Raw genomic sequence first — 11,537 nt, 5'->3', positions numbered from 1 at the left:
CACTGAAATGTTGCAAGTACACTTCGCTGTGCAGAGAACCCCAATTTAGCTGAGTCACAAATCACCCCCTACCCTAAAGTAAAAGGCAATTCTTAGCTATTAAACATAGAAATACAGTCAAGAAAACTATGCTGACAGTATTTTTAAATCCAAGTTTACAAACCACCATTTAAGGTAGATTTCTCACTTGTTAATGCCATTATTTCTCTATCAGTCCTGCCAAGCTCCTCATTGATACAAACACACACACGCACAGATACACACATACACACACGTACACACACACTCACACAAACACGTGTGTCTTTCCCATGTCTGTCAGTTACATTAAGCTATAAACTTAATGCAAAATTGTGTATCACGTTTCTTAAAATAATCAAGCTGGTACCAAGTCTTACTATGTTTAAAAAATATGAATTCAATCCAAAGGGGACATTTGGACTTAATTTATTTTCAAATAAGTGACTTAGTCTTGGGACTGAAAGCAGCACCATTCTGCCACCCCGAGTCTAACCTTCAAGTTTATCTCAGCTATTAGCAGTCACTTCTTTCCTTAAACAATCCCCAAACACATGCGCTCACTTTTCTCACCGCCTCATCGGTAAACGAGGCACCAAACCCCCTCCTACCTGTGATCTGTGGTTCCCTCCTCACACCCAACAGCCGGCAGCTGCTGCAGGATGGGGTCAGGTGTCCTGGGAGGCCCTGGGAAGACCTGGAACAGAGCGCACTGCTGCTCCGACCGAGGCCCTGGCAGTGCCCTCTCTAGGTTTCGATTCCTGGAGAGGCTGAGAGAAGACGAAGAGCAAGCAGGGTATCACAGCTTCTCTGCTTCTTCCCATTTCCTCGGCCACACCCTCTGTGAAAGTGCATTTATAGGACACTGAAGGCAAAGGTCAAGTGTGTGCACACACCTGCCTCGGGCCAGCTGCAGTCTGCACACGCCCCTACCAGCCTCTCCCAGGACTCTCCCAGCCACCCCGCACACTACACGTACCTTCCTCCACCTCCTTCTGCTGTCCACCTTGTAAAGTCTACAAGAATTACAGCAAGGACACCTGACATCTTGGGACAATTAATTGGAGGCTTGAGATCCACTGAGAATTCTTCTTCATCAACTCAAAAGTCCTGATCAGTGTGGACTAGAACTGAAAACGTCGTATGTGCTCAAAAATAACCTGCCGGTCCGATGGAGCATAAAACCTCACAGTGGAGAGTTTCTGTTCAGTAACAAAATGCACAGAACAAGTCCAACGAACTTCCCTCAAGGTTTTAATGGGACAGAGAAATACTACACCACTGACCTAAGCATATTTCTTCATATTTTTCATGTTACAGGTATCAAGGAGGTCAGGGAAAATTTGAACAATGAGGATATTAATTAAAAACCTTTCTCTTACTCTATATAAAATAGATAACTAATATGGACCTGCTGTACAGCACAGGGAACTCTACTCAATACTCTGTAATGACCGATACGGGAAAAGAATCTAAAAAAGAGTGGATACATGTATATGTATAACTCATTCACTTTGCTGTACACCTGACACTAACACGACATTGTAAATCAACTATATTCCAATAAAAAATTTTAAAAAAACCTTTCTCTGATTGCTATGACTCCTAATATAGAATACATTCTGCTCAAGTAAATAAGGAACATGTTTGAAATATCTTAAATAACAAAGTAAGTCTACAAAATTCATAGTGTCTTAGACACTATGTTCTCTAACCACATAATCAATAATGGAAGATAAATAAGAAAAATAAAACAAAATGTCTTACATGTGCAAGTTAATAAGAGCACTTCTAATTAATTTTGCATGGCAAAAAGAATTAATGGGAAATTTTTTTAATACTTGAATTTAAATAACACCAAAAATATTCATAAAAATGTACTGAAGGCCTCTAAAATTGTGAATAGACAGAAATTTATACCATTAAGTGCTTATATTAGAAAAGAAGTTAGAATAAAAGTTAGTGAGCTAAGCATGACACTTAGCTAAAGAAGTTAAAAGGAGAACATTTTTAAAGAAAGTGATAGGGCTTCCCTGGTGGCACGGTGGTTGAGAGTCTGCCTGCCGATGCAGGGGACACAGGTTCGTGCCCCGGTTTGGGAGGATCCCACATGCCGCGGAGCGGCTGGGCCCGTGAGCCATGGCCGCTGGGCCTGCGCGTCCGGAGCCTGTGCTCTGCAATGGGAGAGGCCACAACAGTGAGAGGCCCGCGTACCACAAAAAAAAAAAAAAAAAAAAAAAAAGAAAGTGACAGAAAGAAATTATCAAGATTAACATTTTAGTGACATGTAAAAAAGGATTGATAAAGCCAAAACTAATTCTTTGAAAATAATAAAATCAACACAGTTTGTCATCATTTCTCAGGAAAAAAAAGAGCTAACAAAAATAAATAATTTTAGGAATAAAAGGGGGATCAGAACTACAAAAATGGCAGCAATTTTACAAATTAGAAAAAGTACTATCAACAGGTATATCATAAGAAATTTGAACATTTAGATAAAGTGGAAATTGTCGTATGATATGCCAAGCTAAATAAGAAATAGAAAACTTTAGGGCTTCCCTGGTGGTGCAGTGGTTAAGAATCCACCTGCCAATGCAGGGGACACGGGTTCAAGCCCTGGTCCAGGAAGATCCCACACGCCATGGAGCAACAAAGCCCGTGAGCCACAACTACTGAGCCTGCACTCTAGAGCCTGTGCGCCGCGCCACAACTACTGAGCCCACATGCCACAACTACTGAAGCCCGCGCACGTACAGCCCAAGCTCCACAACAAGAGAAGCCACTGCAATGAGAAGCCCACGTACTGCAATGAAGAGTAGCCCCGACTCGCCACAGCTAGAGAAAGCCCACGCACAGCAACAAAGACCCAATGCAGCCAAAAATAAATAAAATAAATAAATTTATTAAGAAAACTTTAACAGACCGATAAACGAACATTTAAAATTTACCCCAATCCTCTTCTCCAATTAAAAAAATAAAAAGCATCATTCAAGGAACATATTATTCCAATCCCATCAAACAGTTCATAAATAGAAGATAAATAAAAAAGAAAGAATGTTCCCCAATTTATTGAGTCTAAAATAAACTTTTCAATCAAAAAAAAATCAAACATAGGAAAGGAAATTTTCAGGTCTGTGTCATTAGTTTATATAGAAATAAAAATCCTAAACAAAATATCTGAAAGAAAAATCCTAAACAAAATCCTAAATAAAATAATAGCAAACCTTATCCAGCAAGGTATAAAGAAATAAAACATAGTTTATAAAACCTTTCCAAAATAAGTTCACATCTTTTCTTGGCAATTTCCTAACTCTGTGAAGACCTCAAATGTCTCTAACTTGCTTCTTCAGCCCCCAAATTGGAATAATGTCTTTCTCTTTGCAGGAATTCAATAACAAAATAATACCCTGTATGTGAGTCAGTGTTTTGTAATCAAAGGAAAAGGAGATTTGGAGCCAGACAGATCTAGGTTCACACCACGGCTTGTGAGTTCTTCTGAGCCTCAGTTTTCTCATCTTAAAACAAAGCTGGTAAGAGTAACTACTTTTCAGGGCTTCCCTGGTGGCGCAGTGGTTGAGAATCCGCCTGCCAATGCAGGGGTCACAGGTTCCATCCCTGCTCCGGGAAGATCCCACATGCCGCGGAGCAACTAAGCCTGTGCACCACAACTACTGAGCCTGTGCTCTACAGTCCTCAAGCCACAACTACTGAGCCTGCGCGCCTAGAGCCCGTGCTCTGCAACAAGAGAAGCCACCGCAATGAGAAGCCTGCGCACCGCAATGAAGAGTAGCCCCCACTCGCTGCAACTAGAGAAAGCCCGCACACAGCAGCAAAGACCCAAAGCAGCCAAAAATAAATAAATAAAATAAATTAAAAAAAAAAAGAATAACTACTTTTCAAAGTTGTTTATAGAATTTAAAAATAACTTATTAGAGACTAGAGTCCAGATCAGGAGAGCAGAGTTGGAAGACCCTGAGCCCCACTCCCCCAATGGGCACACCAAAACCACAAGTACCCGTAGAACAACTCTCTGAGGACAACCTGAAAACCAGCAGGACAGGTTTTCTATGACTGAGGATATGAAGAAGGGCCACATGGAGACGGGATGGAGGGGCAGAGATGCAGTCCAGTCAGAACCCACAGCCCCAAGTAAGTGATCCACAAGCAGGAGGGTATCACAACCGCAACGTTCCCCTGAGGAGCAACGGGTCTGACCAGCTCCAGGAGGACAAGCCCCCAGAGCGTCTGGCTTGGAAAATCAGAGGGGCTTCTATCTGGGAAGGCTGGGGGGCTGTGGGGAACTGAGACTCCACTCTTGAAGTAGATTCATTGATTAATATTAGGGTGGATGCGAGGCAGGCAAGGACCTGGGGAAACTTTCTCCAAGGACAGAAGTACTGGCTGGACACCTTTTTTTTACTCTCCTTCTAACTAGCAGGCCCGGTGCTGGTGGGGCCGTTTCTATCACTCTCAATCAACCTACCTAACACCATGAGCCCTGCCCTGGTGTTCCCCTGAGGACCCGCCCCACCCAACCCACCTCTCCAAAGGAGCTCCTACCCCACTCAACTGACAGGCAGCCCTGGCCAGCACCAATGCCCCCCAAAGCAGATCCCACCAGAGAGGGCTGGCCCCGCACACCAGCACACCTACAGCAGTCATGGTCGGGACAACCAGCCAGATGAGCTAGGGGCCAGCCCTGCCCACTGGTGCATCCACAACCACAATGGGAGGGCACACACAGCCCACAAAGAAGGTACCTCAGGAGCACCTGGCTTTGGGGACCAGGGGGCATTGAGCCAAAGGACCCCATAGGACACCTTCTATACAAGGCAACTCTCTCAGGAGTGAGAGATGTAGCTGATATGCCTAATCACTGAAATTAACACAGAGAGTTACGCAAAATGAGGAGACAAGGAATACCTTCCAAATGAGAGAACAAGACAAAACCCCAGGAAAATCACTAAATGAAATGGATATAAGCAATTTACCAGATGAAGAGTTCAAAGTAATAGTCACAAAAAATGCTCACTGAACTTGGGAGAAAAATAAATAAAATCAGTAAGAAATTAAACAAAGAGATAGAAAATATAAAAGAGAAAACAAGGAACTGAAGAATACAGTTACTGAAATGAAAAATACACTAGAAGGAATCAACAGCAGATTAGAGGATGCAGAAGAATATATCAGCAATCTGGAAGATACGGTAGCAGACATCCAAGTCCAGGAAGCACAGAGTCCCAAACAAAAAGAACCCAAAGAGATCTACACCAAGACATACTGTAATTAAAATATCAAAAGTTAAAGCAAAGGAGAGAATATTAAAAGCAGAAAGAGAGAGACAACTTGTTACAAGGGAACCCCCATAAGATCATCAACAGATTTTTCAGCTGATAAAAATCAGAAACAAAAGAGAAGTTAGCAATGCCACAGAAATACAAAGGATCACAAGCGATTACTATGAACAATTATATGCCAATAAAATGGATAACCTAGAAGAAAAGAATAAATTCCTAGAAACATACAATCTCCCAAGACTGAATCAGGAAGAAGTAGAAAACATGAACAGACTGATTATCAGTTATGAAATTGAACTGGTAATAAAAATACTCCCAACAAACAAAAGTTCAGGACCAGATAGCTTCACAGGTAAATGCTACCAAACACCCCAAAATGTATTAACACCTATCATTCTCAAACTTTTCCAAAACAACTGAAGAGGAAGGAACACCTGAACACATTCCACAAAGCCACCACCATTCAGTTACCAAAACCAGACAAAGAAACCACAAGAAAATTTCAGACCAATATCCTTGATGAACAGAGATAAAAAATCCTCAACAAAATGCTAGCAAACTAAATACAATTCAATAAAAGGACTGCACACCAAGATCAAGTGGAATTTATCCCACGGATGCAAGGATGGTTCAATATCCACACGTCAATCAATGTGATAAACCACATTAACAGAACAAGGACAGAAACCATATGATCATCTCAAGCGAAAGTAACTACATAATGCTCTGACTGAACAAATCACACTGCCTATTTTCAAAGTGCATTTTACTTTCAAATTAAAGGTAAAGAGTTCCTGGCTAACTCAGTCTTCAGAAGAGCACCAATATGATGAAAGATGCCCATTTTTAGCCAAGCTGTCAGCTGTGGTCAATGCTTTATATTAGTGAATTTTAACGGCAGTTGTGAGAGCTTGAAGAATGCAAAGGATTAAATATCACTCTAGATTGGGTTGGGGGAGGTGGAGAAATCATACAAATGTTAAAAAATGTTTGAAGCTGCAATGATTAAATCAAGGAACACATCAATTTGGAGCCACTGGGGAAAAAATCATATGATCAGCTCAATAGATGCAGAAAAAGCATCTGGCAAAATTCAAAATCCATTGTGACATAAACTCCCACAAAGTGGGTAAAGAGGGGATATACCACAACATAATAAAGGCCACATATGACAAACCTACAGCTAACATCGTAAGAGTGACAACCTAAAAGCTTTTCCTCTAAGATCAGGAACAAGACAAAGAGGCTCACGCTTGTCACTTTTATTTAACACAGTCTAGGAGATAAAAGTCATTCAAATTGGAAAGTAACAAGTACAACTCACTAATTGCAGATGACATAATACTATATAGAAAACCCTAAAGACCCCACCAAAAACCATTACAACTAGTAAATGAATTCAGTAAAGTTGCAGGGTACAAAATTAATATACAGAACCAAACCAAAGTCATTAGAACTAGTAAATGAATTCCCTGAAGTTGCACAGTACAAAGTTAATATACAGAAATCTGTTGATTTTTATATACCAATAATGAATTTTCAGAAAACTAAATGAAGAAAACAATCCCATTTATAATTGCAAAAAGAATAAAATACCTAGGAGTAAACTGAACCAAGGGGGTGAATGACTTGTATCCTGAAAACTATGACACTAATGAAAGAAACTGAAGACTACACAAATAAATAGAAAGATATACCATGCTCAAAGATTGGAAGAATTAATATTGTTAAAATGTCCATGCTATTGAAAGTAATCTAGAGATTCAATCTACAAAACAAAACAAAAAAAACGTCAAAGGCATTTTTCACAGAACTACAAAAGACAATTCTAAAATTTGTATGGAACCACAGAAGACCCCAAATAGCCAAAACAATCTAAATAAAGGAAAATTAAGCTTCGCTTGGTCATGATCCCTGATTTCAAACTATACTACAAAGTTATAGTAACCAAAACTGTATGCTACAGGTGCAAAAGTATACACGTAGATCAATGGCACAGAATGGAGAGCCCAGAAATAAACCCGTACTCATATGGTCAGTCTTTGACAAACAAACCAAGAATATGCAATGGGGCAAAGTCAATCTCTCCAATAAATGGCGTTGGGAAAACTGGACAGCTACATGCAAAAGAATGAAAATGGACTACTTTCTCACACCAAATACAAAAATACATTCAAAATGGATTAAAGACTTAAATGTAAGACTTGAAACCAGAAAACTCCTAGAAGAAAATACAGGCAGTACACTCTCTGACATCAGTCTTAGCAATATTTTCTTTGGGTCTCTCTCCTCAGGCAAGGGAAACAAAAGCAAAAGTAAACAAATGGGACTTCATCAAACTACAAGCTTTTGCACGGTGAAGGAAACCATCAACAAGACAGAAAACCCAGCCTACTGAATAGGAGAAGATACAGGTAGACCCTGTTTTATTGCACTTTGCTTTGTTGCACTTTGAAGATCTTGCATTTTTTACAAATTTGTGGCAACCAGCAAGTCTATAGCCATTTTTCCTACATTTGCTCATTTTATGACTCTGTGTCACATTTTCTTAATTCTCAAAATATTTTAACTCTTCTACCAGCAGAAAGAGTATGACTCACTGAAGGCTCAGATCATGGCTAGAATTTTTTTAGCAATAAAGTATTTTTAACTGAGGTATTCACATTGTTATTTTAGACATAATGTTATTTCAAACTTAAGAGACTACAGCATAGTGTAAACATAACTTTTTACTCATTATGAAATCAAAAAAATATGTGACTTGCTTTACTTTGATATTCACTTTATTGCATTGGTCTGGAACTGAACCTTCAATAGCTCAGAGGTATGCCTGTATTTGCAAATGATATATCCCATAAGGGATACATAAAATACGTACATCCCAAAACACATAAAAAAAAAAAACCTCACACAACACAAAATTAAAAGAACAAACAATCTGATTTAAAAAGGGGACAGAGGATCTGAATAGACATTTTTCCAAAGAAGACATACAGATGGCCAACAGACACATGAAAAGATGCTCAACATCACTAATCATCAGGGAAATGCAAATCAAAACCACAATGAGATATCACCTCACACCTGTCAGAATGGCTATCATAAAAAGACAAGAAATAACTTGGCAAAGATGTGGAGAAGAGGGAGGCGTTACACACTGTCTGTGGGGAAGTAAATCAATGCAGACACTATGGAAAACAGTATTGCAAGACGTACTTTTGTGCTTTCCCCTTCCTAATAGGTCCATAAAGGGAAAAGATCATCTGGTGGGATGCTACACAGAGAAGTGCTATTTGACGTGGGCTTTAAAGCATGGCTAAGATATAGATAAAGAGGAGGGAAACTCAGAGCTAAATAATTGGTCTTAAAAAGAGGAAAATACAAACCGTATACTGGGGGATCTTCTGTGAACTCGTTTAGTTCGGCCAGATCATGAAAGATGTAACATGTTGACAAAGCGTAGACAATATGGCTCCAAAGATAGTTTGATGCCAGATTGTAGAGGAAGGAGATAAAAGCAGAGCTCTGATTAGCTCCACCTCAGACTGCCTTGTTCATGCCCACTGATGCCAGGTTGGGGGAGGCTGGATGCCCTGATGACACAGTGGGGAAGCACAGCGGCGATGAGGCCCCCCTCACACTGTTTGGACGTATGGGAGGCATGAGGAAACCCAGAGAATCCACTGCCGTGTCATCCCTCACGTCTCAACGTCCCTATTCTTGTTTTTGAGATACGGCCAGGGCTTGTTGTTGCCAAGAAGAAAGACCTAGGAGACACGGGGCTGCTCTGTCTTGAATTTTTATTAAAAGAATGAAATGTTTGGACGTGTTGGGAAAAGTTAGATTTTGTATTTTTCACGTGAATCCATAACTGGGACAAGAGAAAGCTTCACTTCTTCAACTGACTGTTATGATTTCATAATTTCTGCCCTGTTCAGGAAGTCTCCTGGCAGGTGGGCAAGGCTTCCATAGCCCGGGAGTTTTCTGAAAGCCAGCTTTTGCTTCTCTCAATAGCCTTTCTTGATCCTGTTTTATGTCTTCCTATCGAACGAAGGCTCACTCTATCATCTCTATGGATATCACATATGGTAAAAGTCCCTAGTAGGTTGAGTGCTTATTAGGAAAAGTGCTGTCTAATCAACATAGTTGATGTAAAACCAAATTAGCTCTTGTTACTTACATGGGTATGCCAAGATGAACCCTACTCTAACTTCGTACTTGATCGATCGATCGATCGTGCTTGCACCACACATCCCTGTGAGGCTGAGTTGATAACAAGCCTTTATCGTAGCTTAGAAACCTGGAAACCAAAGAATGCAGACCTGCCCTCTTGATACAGCTCTACATAGCTGCTTCGTACCCTAGGAAGGAATGCACGCTCACTCCCTGGCCCTGGCTGGTTTTGTGCAAGTCGGATGTGCATTTAGTGAACACTGACGTTGAAATAAAAGTCAGTTTAACAAACGATATATTTAGCTGGCATCGTTCTGTATTTTGCTAGATTCCTATAATAAATACTTCATATGTTTTCTCCTCGTAGCTTCTGAGTCACAAGTTGCCACCGTCATCAAGTCTGGCTTCTCTCCTTAGTCTTCACTGCTTCCAATATTTTTCCATCAAAGAAACTGCCACACTACGTTTAGGGCTTGTTGTGGAATGAAATGGAGACTATAAAGCTTAAGGAAAATAGAAGACCTGTGGGAGCTGCAAGGTACACTGCAAGGGAGTGTGTGTGTGTGTGTGTGTGTGTGTGTGTGTGTGTGTGTGAACCTGAGGACAGGTCAATAGCCTTCACCAATCTGAATAAGAGAAAGTGGACTGAAAAGAAAATGAAGAGTGTCAGGGACCTGTGACACTACACAGAAAAGCTAACACTCACACCATTGGAGTCTCAGAAGGAGAGGGAAAAAGAGTGGGGCTGAAAAGATATTTAAAGAAATAATGGTGACATATGATCCACAATCCCACTCCTGGGCCTATATCCAGACAAAATTCTAATTCAAAAAGATACATGCACCCTTATGTTTACAGCAGCACTATTCACAATAGCCAAGACATGGAAAAAACCTAAGTGTCCATCAACGGATAAATGCATAAAGATGTGGTACATATATACAATGGAATATTACTCAGCCACGAAAAAGAATGAAATAACGCCATTTGCAGCAACAGGGATGGACCTAGAGATTATCATACTAAGTGAAATAAGTCAGAAAGAGAAAGACGAATGATATCACATATGTGGAATCTAAAATACAACACAAATGAACTTCTCTATGAAACAGAAACGGACTCACAGACATAGAGAACAGACTTGTGGTTGCCAAGGGGGAGAGGGTGGGGGAGGGATGGAGTGGGAGTGTGGGATTAGCAGATGCAAATTACTACACATAGGATGGATAAGCAACAAGGTCCTACTGTAGAGCACAGGGAACGATATTCAGTATCCTGTGATAAAGCATAATAGAAAAGAATATGAAAAAGAATGTATGTACATGTATAACTGAATCACTTTGCTGTACAGCAGAAATTAACACAACATTGTAAATCAACTATGCTTCAATTAAAAAAATTTTTAAAGAAATAATGGCTGAAAACTTCCCAAATTTAGGAAAAGACATGAACCTAGAGAGTAAAAAAGCTAAATAAACCCCAAATAAAGACCATACAACGAAAACATCTTAACTAAATTTGTGAAAACTAAAGACAAAGAAAAAATCCTGAAAGCAGACAGAGAGAAACACCACATAACCCACAGCGCACACCAACTCAAGTGCCCGTGGATTTCTCATCTGAAGCCGTGCTGGCCAGAAGTGGCCCAATGTTTTTCAAGAACTGAAAATTTTTAAAACCTGTCAAATAAATTTTATAACCAGTGAAAATATTCTTTAGGATTGAAGAGGAAGTAAAAACTGTCCATTCAAGGAAAATGACCAGAATTCGTCACTAGCAAACCTACCCTCCAAGAATGGGTAAAGGAAGTTCTCTAACAGAAAGGAAAGGATTACAAAAGGAAGCTTGAGCCTTCAGAAAAGAAAAAAAATCAAAATGGGTAAAAGAGAGAAAAATATCATAGAATATTCTTCTCATGGGCTGCTTAACTCATATTTGATGGTTGAAGTAAAAATGTTAATGTCATCTGATGTGATGCTCAATGTACGTCGAAAGAATACTTATATACGATTATATTTTAAAAGCGGGAAGGGTAAAGGGAACTACGTA

Source organism: Lagenorhynchus albirostris, chromosome 7 (genome assembly GCF_949774975.1).
Source record: "Lagenorhynchus albirostris chromosome 7, mLagAlb1.1, whole genome shotgun sequence".
Classification (NCBI taxonomy): Eukaryota; Metazoa; Chordata; class Mammalia; order Artiodactyla; family Delphinidae; genus Lagenorhynchus; species Lagenorhynchus albirostris.
This window is presented reverse-complemented; position numbering follows the sequence as displayed.